The 22,362-nt window shown below is 38.1% G+C and overlaps 1 protein-coding gene across 6 annotated transcripts in view; it reads left to right on the top strand.

The window, feature by feature from the left end:
• ADGRB3 (adhesion G protein-coupled receptor B3) overlaps positions 1 to 22,362 on the top strand; it is a 465,784-nt gene that overhangs the window by 242,284 nt on the left and 201,138 nt on the right. The gene's annotated exons all lie outside the window — the stretch shown is intronic.

Raw genomic sequence — 22,362 nt, 5'->3', positions numbered from 1 at the left:
CATCTGCCTAGTCTGCTTATCTTTTTTGTATCAGAGTTAGTGATGTGTATCTTAAATGCAGCACTTTACATCCTCTGACTCATATATCAAAATATACCAAGAAACTGAATTGGTTTTAATGTTTGAAAGGGTATTTTTTCAAATATATTAAAGAAGACAGAAAAAAAGCCACAGCATTGATATTAACTTGTCCAAAGGTGTAAAGAAAATGTCTAAAATTTTCAGTTAGGAAACAACTATTTTAATAATTACATACACATATACTCAGAATTAATTTGTAATGAAATTACTGCTTGTTCCGAGGCTCTGTAGTGCTAAAGCACAGTATTATGAATTTTAAAGTGGATATTTGTGGTTAATAAAACTTCAGCTGGTAAAATTTCAACATTTTCTCACAATAGAAAGAAAACTGGACCTGTCAGACAAATTAAAATGCAAATTCCATAGAATGGCCCGAAACAGCCATTCAGAACTCTCTCCTGTTCCATCAAGTTATTCAGAATACCTCATGCTTTCACAAAGCAAAATTTAAGGGTACAGCCTTTAAAGAACCACTGTGTGGATTGCACTTATTCTTTTTAAGAAGGTGAACAGGAATAGTTCCTTGTAGTGTGTCATAGTTAATGTGTAAATAGCTCTGTAATGATTAATATAATTATGTTTGGTTTTATCAAGAGCAAATCTTCACAAGGAAAAAAAAAAGTGAAACTTGCATGGTTTTGCAATTAAATATGTTCCTAATAGATCTAAAAAGACAAGTCCCCTTTAATTCATGGAGTATTTATATTCTCTTCAGATTTCTATCTAGCTTTTGAATAACTAGTAAAATACACACCAAAGTAAGCAATATTTAGCTAAAAATCTTTTCTTATATTTTATTACATAATTTTGCTATATAGACTTTTGCCAGTTTCTATCATCTAATATCCCATTTCTTCTCAAAACAGCCTAAAAGAGTCAGTGCCCGTCATCTTCCCGTTTTGGGCTAGGATATGGCTTTTATGACTGTGTCTATAAACATGCATCAAAAAGGACCAAATGCAGGCTTGAGACCTGTCCCACAATTGTCCATACTGTTTAATTCCTGGCATCTGCCCAAACAATGTCAAAACATGGTTCAGGGGATAGTCTAGGTGAGAAACCAGTCCTAGCAGGCATAATTAATGCTTTTCTCTTTGCACTGTAGTGCATAGTTGGTTACACTCTTTTCTTGGATATGTGGGCATGGTGGTCATGGCAGTTATAAGTTTTGCCTTCTGCCCCCTCTTCTTTTCATTCATGAGTTTGGCTCCTGGTCCTAATCCTCTTTGTTTCATACTTAGATGTAGCCCACCAGTCTTTCCTGCCCCAGACCTGTATGCAGTTGGTTTAGCAGATGCTCTGTTAAGTGAAAGTGGGCATCTGTCACATTTCTTTCTCCACTCCTCAAAAAATCCTTCAACTCCGAAGATTCATACACAGACAGTGTCACTTTCCTGTTTCCCTATTCTTCATTTGCTCAAACCATATGTAACAATGTTTGGTGGCTAAAGGCTACCAGAAGAGACAGTTTTCAGAGACAAAAGAATAGGAAAACTACAGAGAAAGGTCAACTGGATTTTTTTTATACCCTTATATATTTCTATTCCATATATATTCATATCATTTCCTTTGCAGCAGCCTCAGCAATTCCTTGATCAGATCAATATGTTGGCTTTCAGAAGACTCAAGTTTTCTCCACTGATTAAAGAGGAAAAACTTCATGCACACTTTGAAGGTCTAGCTCATCACAGTATCTGACTTAGTGCCTGAAGTAAATGATCGAGAGCTCGTATTTCTTTCTCAATATCAAATTAGCTTATTAAATGATTCACATTCCCTGAAAACTTATCTGTGAACAGTGCATAAAAGAGTAGATTTTTTTTCTCTTTTCTAAAACTGCATACTCAGTGATCCTGAGGAAATACGGCTCTCAGTTACTTAAGATTAAAAATAACTAATATCAAGGGAATGTCTACATGACTCTTTATCAAACAATCTTCACAAATGTGGATAAAAATATAACTTAATTCTATGACTATATTCTAAGTAATAGTCATAATTCAGTAGTTAGTTTTGTGTATACAATTCATTAATTATCCTTAAAGGTAAAGCTAAATAAATGAATGATTCAGTATTTTTAAATGGGTGCTATAGGAAACTGGAATAATCTAAAGTGCTTCCCTTCGCTACCTTACATTAAATAAGATACAGTGGAGTAAAAGGTTCTAAAGAAATGGAAACTATAAAACATGCAGACATTCAGGCTTCAGTCTAACTAAAAAAAAAAGCCTCCAACTGAAACAGAAAGCAGTGTCTGCAGCCCATTATAACTTTTTACAGCATTTAAGTATATGTATCTCAGATTCTTGTATCATTCTTAAATTTCTACCTCTGTAAACTCTTTTCTGAATCATTCTGTTTATAGGCCCTTTTTTACATGAGCAATTAAAAGCTGATGTTTTCTAAAGGAATCGTCTGTTTTATGACAGACCATTTTTTAACAGGTGCACTTAAGTGTTGCCCTGAGAAATTAAATATCTGAGTTTATTTACTCCTTTGCCTTGGACTGTTGCATCTTCGGGTGATTCCCAACAGTTTCCGAGTAGAACGAGGCTTAAGGGGATAGAAATTGAGTCTGTGGTGGTAGCTTTGAGTTAATGGAGTAAATGCACACCCAAGACAGTATTATCATTTCATAGTAAGGTAGTGCCAAGAGGCAACAATCGTATTCAGTGAAGTATAGTGTCAAGATATTCCAGACAATACAGTCCTCCTCTTAAACAGGGGAGGCACCTGAGTGTCACAGTCTGATAACAAGATGCAATTCAGCACAGACTGGTGACTCGTTCTGGGATTTTGTGTTCCTGTAAGGCAGTCACCACAAGAGCGTCCAGACATCATCTGGTAGTATATCAGCTAGAGGTGGTCAGCTAGAGATGGTGTGGCTAAGTACTGTAAATAGCAAAGTTCACCCTCAGTTTTAATGAATTCTACAGGGTTTTGTTACTCACTCATTACTGAAAATGAAAGAAAGAAAATTAAATAGAATTAAAGTAAAACCCCACAAAATATAAATTAGTTAAAATAGGAATAAAACCAAGGAATCATACTTTCAGCTGGTAAAAACTAGAAAAAGTCAGCGGAAGTAGACTGATTTCCTACCTGAGACTCTGGAGTCTACATACAATATTACTTACAAAGGCTTAAGAGGCAGCTGTTAACTCTGCATGCTACTTGCAGTGTGTCAGAGAGCGGTCTATTACCCAAAAATGAGCTCCATTGTGAATGTGGAGGTAGCATGGTTTATACCAAGCAAAGGATGTGGCACACCAGCTGCCAAAGTTTGTTTTCATTTTCTGGCTTTTCAGGGGAAAAAAAAAAACCACAAAAAAAACCCAAAAAACAAACAAAAAAAGAAACAACAAGAACAAAAACCCCAAAACAAACAAAAAAACAAAACAGAAAAGGGAGGGAAAGATCTTCTATTTAGAATATTAGACAAATCAACGTGCTGTGTTGAAAAAGTATATGATTTCCTCAGTGATGACTGTAGGTTTTAATTCCAAACAGCAGTACAGATCTGGCTCTTTCAAACTGCATAGCCTGAAAGTAACATAACAATTGAGGTAACAAGCTGGACAAGGATTTTTCATTTTTCAAGTCAGTTTAGTGAGGGTGTTAGTGGATTATTAATATCAGAGAAAAGTATTTTTATGGTAAATAATTCTTTTGGCAGTGGAATTATAAGATATTGTTCCGATCAAACTTCATAGAATCGTAGAATCACAGAATTGTTTAGGTTGGAAAAGACCTTTAAGTTCATCGAGTCCAACTGTTAACCTAGCACTGCCAAGTCCACCACTAAACCACGTCCCTAAGCACCACATCTACCCGTCTTTTAAATACCTCCAGGGATGGAAACTCAACCACTTCCCTGGGCAGCCTGTTCCAATGCCTCACTACACTTTCAGCGAAGAAGTTTTTCCTAATATCCAATCTAAACCTTCCCTGGCGCAGCTTGAGGCCGTTTCCTCTCATCCTATCGCTTGTTACTAGGGAGAAGAGACCGACCCCCACCTCACTACAACCTCCTTTCAGGTAGTTGTAGAGAGCAATAAGGTCTCCCCTCAGCCTCCTCTTCTCCAGACTAAACAACCCCAACTCCCTCAGCCGCTCCTCATAAGACTTGTTCTCTAGACCCTTCACCAACTTCATTGCCCTTCTTTGGACATGGTCCAGCACCTCAATGTCCTTCTTGTAGTGAGGGGCCCAAAACGGAACACAGTACTCGAGGTGCGGCCTCACCAGTGCCAAATACAGGGGCACGATCACTTCTCTAGTCCTGCTGGCCACACTATTCTTGATACAAGCCAGGATGCTATTGGCCTTCTTGACCACCCGGGCACACTACTGTGTAAAGCCATGTAAACATATGCAGATATAATTCTGAGTAATTATGTTTGTGCCTGTATATTTATTTTTTTTTTAATATGGAGATTTGGACTTCAGTATATGGACCAAAGATACTACGTATATATCTGCAATTCTGTTAAGATCAGATTGTATAATGGTAACAGAGCTAACAGTGTCAGTAAGATCAGTTCAAAGTGTCCCAAAGCATCCATGTACAGGGCTTGCTAAGATCCAGAACAGGGTGTGAAAGTTATGAAGTATATTTTCTGATTTCTGAACCCATAAGTTCGCTCATTTCATAGGTTTTGTTTGTTTTGTTTTGCTTTGACTTCAGCTGTGAGTTTTAGGACCCTATTTGCTGATCTGGCTCAAGGCTGAGATAGAAGACCTTTGATAAGATTTGTGATATAAATCAGAGGATCATTCTACTATGGATGAATATAGATTTTTCCCACCTTGGAAAATTTCAGGAGGAACTCTGCTAACGATTTCTTTTTCTTTTTTTTTCTTTCTCTAAGTCTCTTTTACAGTGAGAAGAAAAACTGTTGCTCACTCAAAAAATGTGGTACAGCTTGGTAGCTTGTGGTGTTTGAATGGTACTGGATGCAAAGAGCACAGATGCTTAAATTGCCCTGCAGTGATGCCAAATAACTTGATATTGTTGTGGCTGTTTTTCTTTTTTTTGTTTTAACAAACACTCTCCACATTCATGGAGTCACATAATCAGCCATAGGCAGCACTCCTCTGTAAATCTTTTAAGAATATAGTTTGGGAAATGGTCTTATAGAAAAGGTATTTGATCTCATTGCATGAATGACTTTTCATATGATCTGTGGTTTAAATCTTATGCTGTTCTTTAATGACTATTATTTTGTGGGATTTTTTTTTTCTAACTTATAAGGTCTTCCACTTTTAATGCCGATTACATTAGTTAATAGTTAGCAGTGTTAGTTGTGTGCCATTTTTTTGTAATACGTTGTTATTAAAATCTTATGGCCTCATACTATCTTGAAAGGAGGTAGATTTCAAGTAAATCTATGGGAAAATAGTATATTAGTATAGTAACTTGTCCAGAAAATCCTGTCTGGTCCTGTTGTAGAGCAGCATAGCTAGAATATGAGCTGATCTCAAAGGCAAATACTTTGAAGCCCTTTCATATGTGTATAAATGGTGCCCTTTGGTGAAACATGTTTCCTCCCTACATTGGCACCAAAATCTCATCTCCAATAAAGCAGAGGAATGAAAAGAGACTGGCCTACCCAAGGGGAAGAAACTGTGGGACAGTCATCAGGATGACTGGATCTTCAGGGACTGGCAGTCAGGCAGGCTGCTACATCTCCAAATACAAGACTTCTTCCGTTTCTGAGGGAAACATTTATCAAAAATACAGCAAGCTTATCCCCTCCTTTCTCATTTTTACCTCAGGAGGGTACAATATGTTCATAAAGATTAAAGGGAATGTCTCATTTTGCCATTAGGTGTCTTAGGTTGTTCATTGCCGAAGCATAGAATGAATGTTTTTAATGCTCATTTAGCTTTGAAAATTGCATCACTATCTAGGCAATGAAAAATAATGGTCTGCATTCACAGTCAACAATGCACAAAGAAAAGTTAATTTCTGCAAAATGACTCTCATTTAACTTTGCCAAATTGAACTTATACCTGTTTCTTGGATGAATAGTTCTACTACTGGAAAACATAGCTGGTGATTTTATACCGCATCATCTATTTTACATTCCTGGTTGTACTTAGAAATAATTTTCAGAAGTTAAAATTATAGATATCTAAACCTCTCATAAACTGAAATGATAGAGACTTCACATCAATAGGGTAAGACATTCAAATATGGCACTAGTTCATCTACTTAGAAATGGTATTCAACAGCAGAGCTCAGAGGAGTTGGAAGTGTTTATGTTTATACTGTTTATCATTTTATTTGACAAGGTATTAGAGGGAGTTTGCTGAATGTATGTGTTTGTTCTTTGAATGTGCTTGAAACATGCATTTAGGAATTTTCTTTTAAAGCTTGGAAAATAAGGAGGCAAGTAACTGTGTAGGAATTCGGCCATTTTTCCTTCTTGCAGGCATTTGTTAGAATATTTTCTTCTGTTCGTAATTAGGTTAATCTTTAAATTATCTAACAGCATATTTATTCATGAGCTTTTTAATGAATGACTTGAGGGAGTCTCTGTCTAGTGAGTCACATGCATACTTTTTATGGATCTTTTTTCCTATGGATAGCACCAGCTGCTAAATCCGAATTTTTACCGGTCACTCAGCATTCTCTGTGCTCACATTAATCTGCACTGTCACTGGTTTTAGCAATGTTTAAAGTTTCTCCTAGATATAGCTGGACATGAAATGGGATTGTTCAACCTGCAATTTTTTTTTTTTTTTTAGATTTTTTTTAGATTTAGTTCTTCATTGGAATAGAGCCAAACCTTCCATTAAAACAGCTTAAATAGAGTTCTGTTACCTCCCAGTTGTGGTGGACAGTTATCACAGACTGTCTGACAAGCTAAGAATTGCTAAATTGCCAGAACACTATTTTCTTTCTTCACAGCATTTAAACCTCTTGGTGGTACGAAACATTAGGACTCAGTGTTTATATTGCCATCCTAATCTTTCATGTTGGAATAGTTTCATTTAGTAGAAGTATCTAAATGGATAGGATTTTTTTTTTTTCATTCAGATCAGGTTTATAGTATATTGAGGTTTGGACTAAAGGAGAAAATGATTCTGTAGTTGGTGGTTAGGGTTTTCTCAGGAATGTAAGAAAAGCAAGGTCAAGTTACTGTTCCAGTGAGGTTTCTTTGTTCTCAGTGTAATCATTTGGGCCCAGGCTGAATTTAATCTGTGACAGAAAGAACTAAAAATGAAGGAAGGCATAATATAAAAATTCCATAAACATAACCTAAATATAGTAGGTCATTATTAAAAAGCCCAAGGAATTACTTATTAAAACATACTTACAGGTTTTGTTTAAGGGCTTCCATTCCTCTCTTCTCCTATGTTGTGTACAATTTCCAACCTTACATACCTCTGTTGAACAATAAATTTGCTTATTCCTATTAATGTGATTAAATTAGCTGGTTCACTTAACTGATTTTTCTTATATTGCTTATGCTAAATTTTCATCAGTTCCATTTTTAATGTTTATGTGAATGTTGATGTAAGTTTTGGGAAAAAATTTCTTCTATGTCCAATTAATTTCTTGCTCGAAGCAGTGCAACCAGTATGTTGTCTCAGCACATGCACTGAAAGTTTCATTTGCTGAATGATGACATTGAGCACCTTTTGAAAATGCTTCATTACCATTCAAATGTCCCTGTGCAATAAACATAGTGTAACTGTAGAACTCAAATGTTTAAATCATCAAGATTTAATCAATAGCCACAGTTCATATCAAAATAGGTCCAGATTATGCTGTCCATGTCTGGGATTCTCCCAAAAAAGTTACTGCTTTGAAATATTATCAAATAACTGAGCATCCTTACACTGACCCTTAACTTTGTTCCTCTTTTGTTCAGTTTAGAAATTTTGTTATGAATGTTTGTCACCAGAGTGCAGTTAGTTTGGTTTCCAATAAAGCACCATTTAGATGTTTTGGGATTAGGGACAGAAAACCCATTTAGTACATCAAAAATATTCTATAAAAGCAATAGCACTGTAAAAACTACACAGAACAGAGAGGGGACAATAACTAAAGGAAAAAAAGCAATTTTCTTTCCAGCATCCTGTAAAATACTATTTGTTGGGTAACAATGCTATAATCAGGATATCGCGGGGAAAAAGGATAATATAAAATGGCACTTTTTGATTGTCCAGTTCTCCAGGGAATGATTTATATTAGGAAAGCCACCTTGACTGTGGATTATAATTTGTAAATGGTCAAATACTATTGGAAGGCAAGAAATATTTTTTTTTCTGGCTATCCCCTAGATCTGACTGTGGAGATAATGACAGTTAAACCAAATATGGCATGGCAGTAACAGCAAAACTGGACTCGGGTGTAGAATACTTGATGCTGAATGATTGTGCAAGACTAAAAGTATATATTATTTTCAAACAGAATTTGCAGAAACTTTCAGTAAATTAATACCTTCTCTGGCATGTAAATTCAGTCACTCTGTTAGTGCTTTCAGGTACAGGAAATTAATTGAAGCAATTGTGTTGTGTTGTTGGGTCCCAAAAACTATAGTTCAGCAGAAAATAAAAATTCCATCCTTGCTGCTTATTTCCATATTTCATATTCATGATATTCTATTTAAAAATAATTCACTATGATTTTTTATGAAATAACATGAGCAAACACTCTGGAGTAAACTCTTCCTTTCCAGTTTATGTCATAGATATAATTGTGTTTTCTGGAGTATTGCACATTGTAGAATTGAATTTTAACTTTATAGAGCTTCTACCTACAGGCAATATTTCCAGGAAATAAGGGATAGTTACCCAAAGCAGTATAGTTTCTGTTTGGGGGACTTCTCTTCTGAATATATATATCATAAACATACTGCAATGAACAGCACAAGAAATTAAAGAAGTAACAATAGCAATAAAACCAAAATTTGTATTGGAATAATGGTAGCAGAAAATAGGTTGCAGATAGGATGTAGTGCCAAAGAGATAGTAGTGTCATATCAGGTGTATAAGTTAGTAATGCAAATGTTGCAGAGCCAGGTGTGATGATGCCTCCTTTTGATGGCATCTGTCATGCCTCAGGAAAACCAGGGAAGGTGTTTTCTTATTCACAGTAGTTTCTACATATTAGCTGTCCAAAGTGGTAGTTCTCTACTGCATGTAAAAGCAAAACTGAAGGTACTGTAAGGGCATCTGAAAAGTGGGTCTGAATCCAAATAGACTTTTTAAGAATTAGAAGCCTATCTGCTGCAGATGTAATGCTATGTTATATCTTGAGTTAAATATTTTGACCAGATTCTATGATTAGCTTTGGCACTGAGCTCAGGAATAATGTGCTTGCATTTTATGTACTCGGTCACAGGCAAGGGTTAATCCAGTATTCCTAAAATGCTCACTATGCAATATATACAAAATTCAAATGATTTTTTAAAACCCTGAGAAGGCAGCCCAAGCAACCCTAATTAGGCTTCGCTATCTTTCTCTGTCAACTGCACTCAAAATTAACGGACGTGTAAGGCACCTGAATTCAGACAAGGGAAACAGTAATGATACAACATTTGACTTAGTTGACTAGTTGACTGTTGGTTTTCATTCCTTTCTTAGCTGTTTGGATCTTTCTGATTCCTCCTCCCACAACTTTGATACACGTGAAAAGCCTCTTGTTTGGGGGAGTGGGAGGGAAGAAGCAGGGAATGCTGGAGATGGGATGACCAGAATTGGATAACAAGAGCTGAGCACAAGGTCCACATGCCATAGTGATTCATGTGATTGCGTTATAACAGCTCATAACCAAGCTCTTTCATTCTTTATAGGCCCAATTTTCTAGTTAGATGTTTTTTAAAGCATCTCCTCATTGTGCAGTTGTTTTATTGAAATGACCACAATAACTCTGAGATATTTCTCCTGAGTTATTAAAGTTAATTTAGAATTCAACAATGTGAACAAGTAAATCAAACTCAGTCTAATTAGTATTACTCACTACTTATATTGGATAGTGTCTATATGTCCCACTGAGGTACTGAGTTTTCGTTGTGCCATGCATGATGTAAACAATTTAAATAAAGCATGTGTGCATTATCCTGACAATTAGATTTCACGGTGCCCCAGGACAACTTTTTACAATCCCTTAAGCAATTCTTAATCCACTTTGTCTCCTCCATGGAGAACATTCAAGATGAATTAGACATGCCTCCAGAAAACAAAGATCTGGTTATGAATTCCTGTGAGGAAGATGAGAATCATGACTTGAACATGAAACTGAGACACAAGAGACCTGTGTTTCTGTAACAGTTCTGTTTCAGATTTTCCATATGACTCTGCTTAAGCCTGTCTTGAAAGCATTTACTGGGTAGACGTTGCAGCACCTGCTTATCAGGTGCTGTGTTCAGGGAGAAGCAAGAGTGGGCTGCTCTGTGAGGGAAACCAGGAGACAGCAAGGCATGCACAGTGGCCTTGCTGGCAAAGGTGAGGTCCCATAGCACCCAAACAAGAAGAGCAGAGAAGGTCTGTGATGGTAGCCAGGCCCAGCTAATATTCCAGATCACCAGAGTCCATAGTGATGAGGCAGATCTGATGTCAAGCCAGGAAGCCAAGTCACAGCATCAGGGTCAGGATCTGGTCCAGTGGTGGTATTCAGCTAACAGTCCAGTGGTCTCCAGGCAAGCCCATAGTGAAAATGCAGGTCCAATGCCGCTTGACCTTGACACCAAATCCACAAGTCAACATTCAAACAAGAAAAATACATGGCCATGCACAGTCACAGCAGATTCAGCTTAAGAGTAGCTCCTGAGTGAAGGGCTACAGACCCCCACTTCTCAAAGCCCTTTTTGCAGTAGTCTGATCTAAGTTACAAAGTTGCATCATATCAGAGCTGATTTTGAGCATGGGCAGCTAAAGCTGTAGAAGTGTGTGTGTGATGGGGGTGCACTGGTTTATGACAGCTTGGTCTCCAGTTTGAATACAAAATTCAGAATGGAAGATATCAACTAGAGAATTAATTTGATGCTGATCAGGAAATGCTAAGCTTATGACTGAATTCTTTCTGTCTCCTAACTTAGTAGAGTCAAGAATTTAGTAACGCACTGATTTGAGACATCTCTCAACTATCTGGGATGAATTAAGCAAACCTGCCTTTCTTCTGAACCCTTGGCTTATGCATTGTGCCTGTTGTCAAATGAGTATTCAAATATGGTTTTGCTCTTCCTTTCCTCCTGGATAGCTCAGGTTTTGGTGGTGATGGCCTTTAATCCTAAATGGATATTCTCATCCCAGGTGAGGAAGGTATGGTTTATATTTCCTTCAGATGGGGAACCCCTCTTCAGAGGGGGACCTGAATGCACGCAGATCTTCCTAATTCAAGTACTCAAAACATTAGATCAGTAGTCTAAACGGCAGTGTTAGACCAGCAATGCTTTCTCTGACTTGGACAGGTTTTAAAAAAGAAAGCGACTGCAGATGCATTTCATCAGGGGACCAGTCTGGTCAGTAAACAAAGCTACAGGCTTGAGATTTTTGAGGATCTTACCTGCTGCTCTGTCTAGTTTCTCAGTCTTAATGGAGCCAAAGTATAAAGAAAACACTGAGATGCTCTGATTGGAACACTTCTGGGAAGGCACACGGAGAAGTTTGTACATGCCTGGTGAATTGCTGTAAAAATGCAGGCCAGCTGCAAGCATTTCCTCCATATCTACTGTTTTGCAGGTTATGGCTTTTAATAAGTGTGGTGGGTTGACCCTGGCTGGACGCCAGGTGCTCACCAAAGCCGCTCTGTCACTCCCTTCCTCAGCTGGACAGGAGGGAGAAAATATAACAAAAAGCTCGTGGGTCAAGACGAGGACAGAGAGAGATCATTCACCAATTACCATCATGGGCAAAACAGACTCAGTTGGGGGAAAATTAATTTAATTTATTACCAATCAAATTAGAGTTGGGTAATGAGAAATAAAAACTAAATCTTAAAACACCTTCCCCCCACTCCTCCCTTCTTCCCAGGTTTAACTTTACTCCTGATTTTCTCTATCTCCTCCCCGCAAGCAGCACAGGGGGATGAGGAATGGGGGTTACAGTCAATTCGTCACACATTGTCTCTGCCGCTCCTTCCTCCTCAGGGGGAGGACTCCTCACGCTCTTCCCCTGCTCCAGTGTGGGGTCCCTCCCACTGAAGACAGTCCTCCATGAACTTCTCCAACGTGAGTCCTTCCCACAGGCTGCAGTTCTTCACAAACTGCTCCAGCATGTGTCCCTTCCATGGGGTGCAGTCCTTCAGGAACAGACTGCTCCAGTGTGGGTCCCCCACAGGGTCACAAGCCCTGCCAGCAAACCTGCTCCAGCGTGGGCTTCTCTCTCCACGGGTCCACAGGTCCTGCCAGGAGCCTGCTCCAGCGTGGTCTTCCCACAGGATCACAGCCTCCTTCGGGCATCCACCTGCTCCAGCGTGGGGTCCTCCGCAGGCTGCAGGTGGATATCTGCTCCACCGTTAACCTCCATGGGCTGCAGGGGGACAGCCTGCCTCACCAGGGTCTTCACCAGGGGCTGCAGGGGAATCTCTGCTCCGGCGCCTGGAGCACCTCCTCCCCCTCCTTCTTCACTGACCTTGGTGTCTGCAGAGTTGTTTCTCTCACATATTCTCACTCCTCTCTCCCAGCTGCAGTTGCACAGGTTTGGTTTTTTCCCCCTTCTTAAATATGTTTTTGCAGAGGCCCTACCACTGTTGCTGAGGGGCTTGGCCTTGGCCAGCGGTGGGTCTGTCTTGGAGCCAGCTGGCATTGGCTGTATCAGACATAGGGGAAGCTTCTAGCGGCTTCTCACAGAAGCCACCCCTGTAACCCCCCTGCTACCAAAACCTTGCCATGCAAACCCAATACAATCAGGCTCTACTTTTTAGGATTCCCTAGCCACTTCTATACTATTAATGTTCCAAGATTCTATGCTAGAGTAATTTATGGTTCTCTAAGTTTTAATTTGCTCATAGTTGTATCTGAAAGTTCTTCAAGATGCCATTTTGTATGATTGCAAAAGCTGTCCAATATAATAGGGATTGCTTTCTAGTCTGCTACAAAAAGTTGTGATTAGAAACATATATTGATTCACATATTTTGTTTCCTCTGTGTGTGGCTTTTATACATCAAATCTTCTGTCTCCGTGCCTGAGAATTCACTTCAATATCCTGCATAACTGAGTTCACATCTTTCTAGATTTCTGAGTGATAGGATTTAGTTGTCATTTCCCTAGAGGTAAGACAATGGCCATCTTTCATTTGCTTCAATTTACTACTTCTTTGAAGCAATCATTCTACCTGTTTTCTTCATCTCCGCAAGCAATGTAATGTTGAGGGAATATTTTTATCAATTCCCTGCTAATGATTTGCACGTCTGTTTCCCCCCTACTGATCTCTTGTCCTCTGTCAAGTCCTCTCTGTTTATCTTTTTAATAGTTCTTAATGGATATCTAATCATCAGTAGACCTGATAAATAAATATATAAATGATATATCTCTCTCAGCTTTTCTTCTTTCTCCCTTTCTTTGATGACAGCTTCATTGTGATTCCCAACTTCTGAGCTCACTACTTTAACATTACCTTCGGTCTCTCTCTTTTTCTCTCATTATCAGCTAGAATCACCAGCACAGACACTTTTTCCAGTCACCTTAGTGACTGAAAAATACTTGGTTTCTGCACCTTCCCTGCACAGTCAATCTAAAATAATGTTGCAGGTGGCCTTGCCCCCTCACTATTACCATGGTTTTCACCTTTAGGTCTGTAACATTAAAACTCATGCACTTAAATGCCAATTCATTCCACCTCCTGCATGAGCCTCCATCTTCTGTCTTGCTTTATGCTGAGTCGTTCTTTTCCTTGAGAAGTGCTTTATGACAAAGCAAGAGTTTCTAAGGGAGACCTTAGTCTTAGTAGCATGAATGCACAGTAACACTAAGAGGAATGGAAAAATAAAGCTCTTTTGAGAAACACAGAGTGCCTTGGATGTAGCTCTGGGTCTCTTTGGCTGTTCATGTCTTCATCTTCTTCAATATAACTCCCAGAAGGTGGAGTTGTCCTCTAGTTAATGAAGTACAGCCTCCTACCATGTTTTGTTTAAAGCATTTGTCTGAATAACCACATATTTTAGGAAGCATTCCATTTATCATGAGAACACATTTTCTTCTGACTACTCATAAAAAAATTGTACATTTTCACTAGTTCAGTTGGGTTGTTCAAACTTGTGATTCAGATTTGCAAATTTAAAAGTGATTTTGTTCTTTACATTCCACATTGGCCAGCTGCAAATAGCCATATTCATCTTACAGTATCCATTAATAGTAAGTAAATATTAACAGTGATTAAAAATTATAAAATTGCTAAGATTATTATTTTATCCCCTAGACGGACACACAGAAGTAGCATCTGGAACACGGACAAATTCTATGATGCTATGGCCATTTCTAGACACTCTCTTTCTCAGGGAGTAAACTTTAATAGTTTGCATAATCTTTTTTTTTTAAGAAAGATTTATTGTCGATAGCAACAATTCTTAATGCTCTAATTACTGTTTGAGCTTTTAATTTTTTATTTTCCATTTTCATTTCCATACCTGGAACAAGGAAAGGTTTGGAAAAAGAAGAATTGTAATCTTATGCTTTGCCTATTTTAATTTTATCAAGCTAGATTTTTTTATCATAACAAATGTGCAATCAGAAACCACTCAAGAGAATGCATATGCATATGTGATATTTCATGAGTCTTTGAAATTAGTATATACCTGAGTTGTTCCTGAAATACAGAATTTGGTACTGAACAACAAAAGTACAAAAAAACAAGAGGAAACACGTGCCTTCTGCCTATAGTTTTTGTTGTTTGGGTTTTTTTTAAATTACATAAATAGCAGAAAAGATCTGAGTGTTTATTAAATGCATCCTGATCATTGACTGAAGCCATGCTGCTTTCTAACTCATCCTAAATATTATACTTGTCCTATTATTGATATGGTAGTGTATTACTGGCATTTGTTACAGGCTTTTGGAAGCATATTCAGACATCAGTTATGTGACTGTTTATGTGTTTACTTATTCTTCATATTGTTTAAAGGACTGCAGTGGCTTGCAAGCTCAAAATAGAAATGAGTTCAGTAATTCCCTAAGGTGCTTATCACTGATAAATGTATTATTTTACAACAAAAAGGGTAACAGGTACCTATCCTCCCCATTGCATTGTCTATGGAATACAGAAGGGAAATATTCAGAGATCACTGTTAAGGTAGCTTCTTGATTAACCTAAAGAATTACTCTTAACCTTCAAAGAGTGAGCTCATTTAAGGCACAGTTTGCTTGACTCCAAAGGAAGGACTCATGCAGAACTCATGCCTGATTAATGAAAATATCTATGAAATATCTACTTCTACTTCTGCCTATACCAGTAGTGTGTCTTACTGCCCAAAGCTTGAATAGTCAGAGGGTAGCTGCCATGGGCTGATGAGCTTCAGGGGTGCAAGTGCACAGCAGGCTTCTAGGGACATTCCTCTCTTGTCTGCCAATAGAGCAGCAGGGCATAACAAGTTTGTAATTTAAGAAGATATCATTTCTGTTGATAGTCATAAGAAATAGTAGATCTGTTAAGCTATAATTTCTTAGGAGCATTTTTCTGGCCATTGTTTGATGTTGGTTCACTGCGGGGAGGTTTCATGAGTATTATTTGCAGAGGGAAACTTACCTGGTTGTTTTTCTTATGTTCATATAAGAGGATGTCACTACACCAGTCTTTCTGTTATACATAATCTTGGAGGTGGTAAGAGGTGGATTTATCTTTGTACTGAGAGAAGGATTTTAAAGGAGATATCAAGCCTGCTCAGATGCAGAGTTCTGTAGCAAATCTGGAGATCCCCAAATTGGTTTCCTTGAAAAGGGGTTTCACCGTTTGTCTTTCTTGCAGATTGTCTTTAAAATGATGGGGTTTAAGTTGATAGAGCAAATCTGTTACGAATATCATCTTCAATATGTCCATCTGGCTCTTTGATGTTGAGCCAGGCAAGACTTTTTTCCCCATGTATCCAACATGAGCTGACTTAAATAAGCTTATTTATTCTATAAAAAACTAAAGGTTTTACATTTAGGGTCAATGGAATAATTCTAAAATGTATAAATATGATTCTAACTGGGTCTTCTTAACAGAGGTGTTTGCAGAAATACTTAGTATTCTGAATTTTAACAAAAAAATCTTTTCATGTTCTTTATTCTGAACATCTGTGACAATGGCAATTCTACTCATGACTATTTTACCCAGAAATAAATTCAGCAGTAGCTGTCCCAGAAGGGCAGTATAATATCCTCTGTCTGAAAAATCAAAACCTGTTATGTGATGAACTCAAGTTTACTAAATGCTGAATAATATATGTCTATTATGCTGTCAGTGGACATGTCAAAATCGGACAAGAAAAGAGTGAATGATGCTGCTAATATGCATAGCCATTCTCTGTTGTCTGTGACTGAAATTCAAAAAAATTCAGAGTTCTACTTTCTTCTCTGACAGGAAGGGTTAAGAAGAAGTTGACATCTTATACTAATCCCATAGATTTCTGTATCTGTTTTTCCAATTCAGTCAAGGCACTGATGCCTTTTAAAACAATTAATTCCCATTCCTCCGTATCTTAAGTGATTGTAAATTAGGGATCAACATAGTTACTGTGCTATAAAGCACAACAAACTCAGAATGTTATCACTTATGAGAAAGGAGAATCAGAAGCAGTGTTGTATCCTCTTTTGTAAATACATGAATGCTACAGAATTCAGACTCAGATTTTGAACATCTTTTCTAAAGGTTTTGGTTCAGTAAGGATAGGAATCAACTGTTTAATTTGGCTTGTGCTGTAATTTTAAAACCTGAGTCTCTACTGTGAGAGATGAAGCTGTCCATGAGCAAACATCCAGTCATTTTTCTGTCATGCCTTTCAGTGAATCTGATTTCCTGTTATAAAGTGATTGATATTATTCAAGGGGCTGATTCTGAAATGTTACCAGTTTCTGTTCAATATGGGAGGCTAATGGGTGGATAGTAAAGAGGGAAGATGATTCATGCCACTTATTTGGTTGCTTTATCTTTTGTTATTTAGCAATCCAGGTCAGAGAGCTACTGGAAGTTGCACTAGGCAGCTTATAACTCATTCAGGGTTATAAGGATCATAGCAAAAGATTTCAGCATTTCTATTCTAGGCCATGATCTACAAGGGCTAGCGTACAAGAACTACACAATTTTTGTTTCACTCAGAATTTTCTTGACACATTAATTAACCACTTTTCTGCTGCTCTAAATAAATTGCTTTAATTGTTCAGATATTACTGTGTATAATCAGCTCATTTGGATAGTCATGGAAAATGTGACGCCCCTCTACAAGAAGGGTCGGAAGGAGGATCCGGGGAACTACCGGCCTGTCAGCCTGACCTCGGTGCTGGGAAAGGCCATGGAGCAGATCATCTTGAGTGCCATTACGCAGCATGTGAGGGACAACCCGGGGATCAGGCTCAGCCAGCATGGGTTTATGAAAGGGAGGTCCTGCTTCACCAACCTGGTCTCCTTCTATTACAAGGTGACCCACTTAGTGGATGAGGGGAAGGCCATGGATGTTGTCTACTTGGACTTTCGTAAGGCCTTTGACACTGTCTCCCACAGCATTCTCTTGGAGAACCTGGCTGCTCAAAGGCTTGGATAAGTGCACTCTTTGCTAGGTAAAAAGCTGGCTGGACGGCCGAGCCCAGAGAGTGGTGGTTAACAGAGTCAAATCCAGTTGGCGGCCGGTCACGAGTGGTGTTCCCCAGGGCTCAGTGTTGGGGCCGGTCCTGTTCAATATCTTCACTGATGATCTGGATGAGGGGATTGAGTGCACCCTCAGTAAGTTTGCAGACAACACCAAGCTGGGTGGAAGTGTCGATCTGCTGGAGGGTAGGAAGGCCCTACAGAGGGATCTGGACAGGCTGGATCGTTGGGCTGAGGCCAACTGTATGAGATTCAACAAGGCTCAGTGCCGGGTCCTGCACTTTGGTCACAACAACCCCATGCAATGCTACAGGCTTGGGGAGGAGTGGCTGGAGAGCTGCCTGGCAGAAAAGGACCTGGGCGTGTTGGTTGACAGCCGCCTGACCATGAGCCAGCAGTGTGCTCAGGTGGCCAAGAAGGCCAATGGCATCCTGGCTTGTATCAGGAATAGTGTGGCCAGCAGGACCAGGGAGGTGATCGTTCCCCTGTATTCGGCACTGGTGAGGCCGCACCTCGAGTACTGTGTTCCGTTTTGGGCCCCTCACTACAAGAAGGACATTGAGGTGCTGGACCATGTCCAAAGAAGGGCAACGAAGCTGGTAAAGGGTCTAAAGAACAAGTGTTACGAGGAGCAACTGAGGGAACTGGGGTTATTTAGTCTGGAGAAGAGGAGGCTGAGGGGAGACCTTATTGCTCTCTACAACTACCTGAAAGAAGGTTGTAGCGAGGTGGGGATCAGTCTCTTCTCCCTAGTAACAAGCGACTGGATGAGAGGGAACGGCCTCAAGCTGTGCCAGGGGAAGTTTAGGTTGGATATTAGGAAAAACTTCTTCACCGAAAGGGTAGTCAGGCATTGGAAGAGGCTGCCCAGGGGAGTGGTTGAGTCTCCATCCGTGGAGGTATTTAAAAGATGGGTAGATGTGATGCTCGAGGACATGGTTTAGTGGTGGACTTGGCAGTGCTAGGTTAACAGTTGGACTCGATGATCTTAAGGGTCTTTTCCAACCTTAACGATTCTATGATTCTATGATTCTCCATTCCTATGAGTTTGGAGTTAATCAGTTCCAAAAAGATTTTATTTACTCAGTGAGGAAGAACAGTTAATAGTTGCCAATTCTGAAATTTTCAGTAGAGCAGTATTGAACAGGTTGTCTGCAACTGCAGCATGAAAATGAAATAAATGGGGATGTATTTGTAAAGGATATTAAAATGAATCCATTAGGGGTCAAATCAATCACTAAATTGATTAGACTAGACTACTTAAATAGATTTTTCTGAATCAATAATTATTATGGAGTCGTCAAATATGTATGTGTTCTTAAGTGTAATTGAACCACTGTCTTATAATTTATACCAATGTGCATCAAAAGAATGCTCGAAGAATTCTAAAAATAAAGGCTTTTTCTCCATGTTCCAGCTTATAGCTAGGTGAGGTTTTCTTCCATCTAGGGCATATAAATTTCACCTGCGAGATTCAGAAGTATGATGGTACCATTTTTTCAAGAAATAAGATTCTATTCTACTTCCTGCATTCTTCAAATGTTGAATACAGTCAAGTGCCATGGAAGATATTCCTTTTTCTACTTTTTTTTTTTTTAACCTTTGGGAGTCATATTAAAATTTTAATTGAAGGTACATAGGAGCCACAACAAGAGAGGCTGTCCAGAGAATGAAAGAATGCAACATATTCTGCACCCTAAACATGTTTCTGTATATTCAAACTTTCTGTCTTTAAGTTTTTTCCTGCCAAAAGCCTTCTGGGTGGCTTTTTCATTTCTGATTCATGCTGCTTAAGTCAAAATCAAAGAGTTTTTCCAAATTAATGCAAGCTCTATTTTTTTTTTTTTTTTGAGCAATACCTGGAATATCATAGGAATTGCCATAATATAAGTAAATAAAAATGAGAATTTTCCATATTGGAAAAGTTTTGATTGTGTCTACGGCAAGGTATGTGCAAGCTGTAAGAATGATCTGAGGAATGACCAGGCTGGTTACTTGTCAGTATTATGTCTTCAGCATAAACAGTCCAAGAAGGTGTAGTCAAATTATAACAGAAGAACGTATTACAGCAATAACTCAAATATGGTTTTATCTGAGAGAATAAGACATGCTGTATATGATGTATATGGGAAGTTTTATATTTTAAAGCTCCTTAATTTAAAATGACACATGCAGATTTTCTTTAACTTCTGTTTAGATCAATTTCATTTTAGTTTTTCTTTTTCTTCTCTTTTTTCATCCTTTTTTTCCACTTTACAATCATCTCATTCGTATTAATATTTTCATTGACTGTTTTTCCTGTATTATAAAGCTTCTGTGTGTGTGTAAATAAGCAAAAGTACTTCTGCCACAGTGCCTATAAATGTCCTCATTGTGTTCTGTCTCACAAATTCAGGACAAGATGTTTTGGTATGATAATTTAAAAAAAAAAAAAAGCAACTTTTGCTTTTTCCAAATAAGAAGACAAAGTGCTTGTATGGTAATTGCAGAACTGAATCATGTGGGTTCCAGAATCCTGAGCATCATTTTCTAATACAAACCTAAGACAAAAAGAATAGAATAAAGTACAAAGTTAATTACATATAATTCTGTCTTATTATCTATGTATAACAATTGTGTAAGAAACTGATACTTGAATTTCTGACATGTGAATGACCCAGTACCTGAATTATACACATTCTCCTCTAAAAGGCCTGTTGATTTTCATGTTCACAATAAATTAAATAATTATTTCATGCTGCAGATTAAAACTGAGTTAGAGAGCAGCAAAGCTGCATTTCACAGTGGAAATACAGCTGGTCATGATCCAAGGTCTCACTGAAATGAGTTGTAGACTAATATTTAATAAGAATATTAGCTTTTTTAAAAAATAAAATACAGTTCACAGTGGCACTGAAGAGGTGGGAATGGTTTCATATATCCACCCAGCCACGTTGATGGACTGAATTAGTTACCTCCAGTCAGATTCCATTAAATTATCTTATACCTTCAAAAGACAGTGCCATGTTGGAAATCAGTAGGCACATTCTTTTGCAATCATTCAGCAAAGTGGCTAAAGAATGACCTAATAATCTGTGTGGATCTGTAAGAGGCAGACTTTGCAGGACATGGAGCAAACATTTTGGTAAATCTCTTTCAATTATTGGTTTATGTGTGCTGTGTACTCTCCCTGTGTATGCAGAAATCCAAAATCTCCAGATATTAAGGTTGCATCTTCTGTGAAATTAAATTATGCTTATTGCATATAAGCCATAAGCCAAATGTTTAGGTTTTATGTTTAGGTTTTGTGTTATTCAATACCTAAATACTAACAAATATTTTGGAATCTTTGGTTCTAAGTAGTGCTTAGGTACCATGATGAATGGCCCTATTTAAAATACGGAGTTAGACAGAGTCCAGAGAGGTACTATCCTAGACCCTCACCATTTATCCAGTCCTAAAGTGGTTTTCTGTTTTGCAGAGTGAATTCCATTGAATAACATTGATTTCCTATTTCAATAAAGGGAACTGTCATCCGAAAGGTGGATGAAATATTAAGGCTTTACTAGCTAATTAGATAGATAGATAGGCAGATACACAGATAAATACTGTGCAAATAAAAAAAAAACCAATATTGTCTTATAGAGGCTGTATTTAATTTTGAAAACTAAATAACTGTGGGTTTAATTTTATTTATGTGGAAAATAAAATAAAATTCTTTTTAGATTTCAAGAGCCATGGAAGAAATCAATTTTTATAATGTTAATATATTCTGTATAACCATTGATTGCACGTGAAACCACACATTTCATTTTATGCCCCAGTAATTCTGAAACACCTGAACTCTTCTCCCTCCAGACACCACCTGGAAATTCATAAGACTAAGCATCCCTTTAGGCCTGGGAATGTATTTGCCAATTTCAGCCTGGAGGGGATTGTAACTAACATTGTAAAGCCCTGATGATAATTTTGTAATGGAAAGCCTGAAATAACCTCAAGTACCACCTCACTAATGTGATTCTATAATATATAACCAGTCTAATTTGAAGCTAAGAGTCAGTTATCAAGGAATACATTTGTAGAGTTAATATTGTTAACCTCTTAATTTTCCTCTTCTCTTGGATTTGAATTACAGTTTCTTTTCAAATAAAATCCACTGATGAGACACCTAATGGTTTTCTACTTTAATTTTGCTGTTCTGATTGCTTTTACAGCTGTCCCCCATTGTCTTTATATTTAACCCCCTTGCAGAGTCCTTGCAGTGAAATCATTATGCAGATCAAAGTATAGTCCTAATGTCCAAACTCTTCCAACTACATTAGCCTCTTCATAAATTGATTAGGAAGAGCATTACACAGGAAATGGCTATCAACATGGCTTACATTAAGAACGGACCTAGTGCTCCAAATGTGTGGTTTGTCATCTCTCTGAGTGCACGTAAACACTTGCAGCCCTGTCAGTTCCTTAAAAGTAGTTTGAGTCTTACCAGGCACCGACAGTGATGCCATGGAGTAGTACTTAGATTTCACAGCAAAGCTGAAACTTATTTCCAGATAATAGTTGAGTTA

The sequence above is a fragment of the Nipponia nippon genome, unplaced genomic scaffold, assembly GCF_047370975.1.
Source record: "Nipponia nippon isolate SJK-2023a ecotype South Korea unplaced genomic scaffold, ASM4737097v1 scaffold_4, whole genome shotgun sequence".
Taxonomy (NCBI): domain Eukaryota; kingdom Metazoa; phylum Chordata; class Aves; order Pelecaniformes; family Threskiornithidae; genus Nipponia; species Nipponia nippon.
The sequence above is the reverse complement of the archived record's forward strand: the minus strand, read 5'-3'. Positions and strand labels throughout refer to the sequence as shown.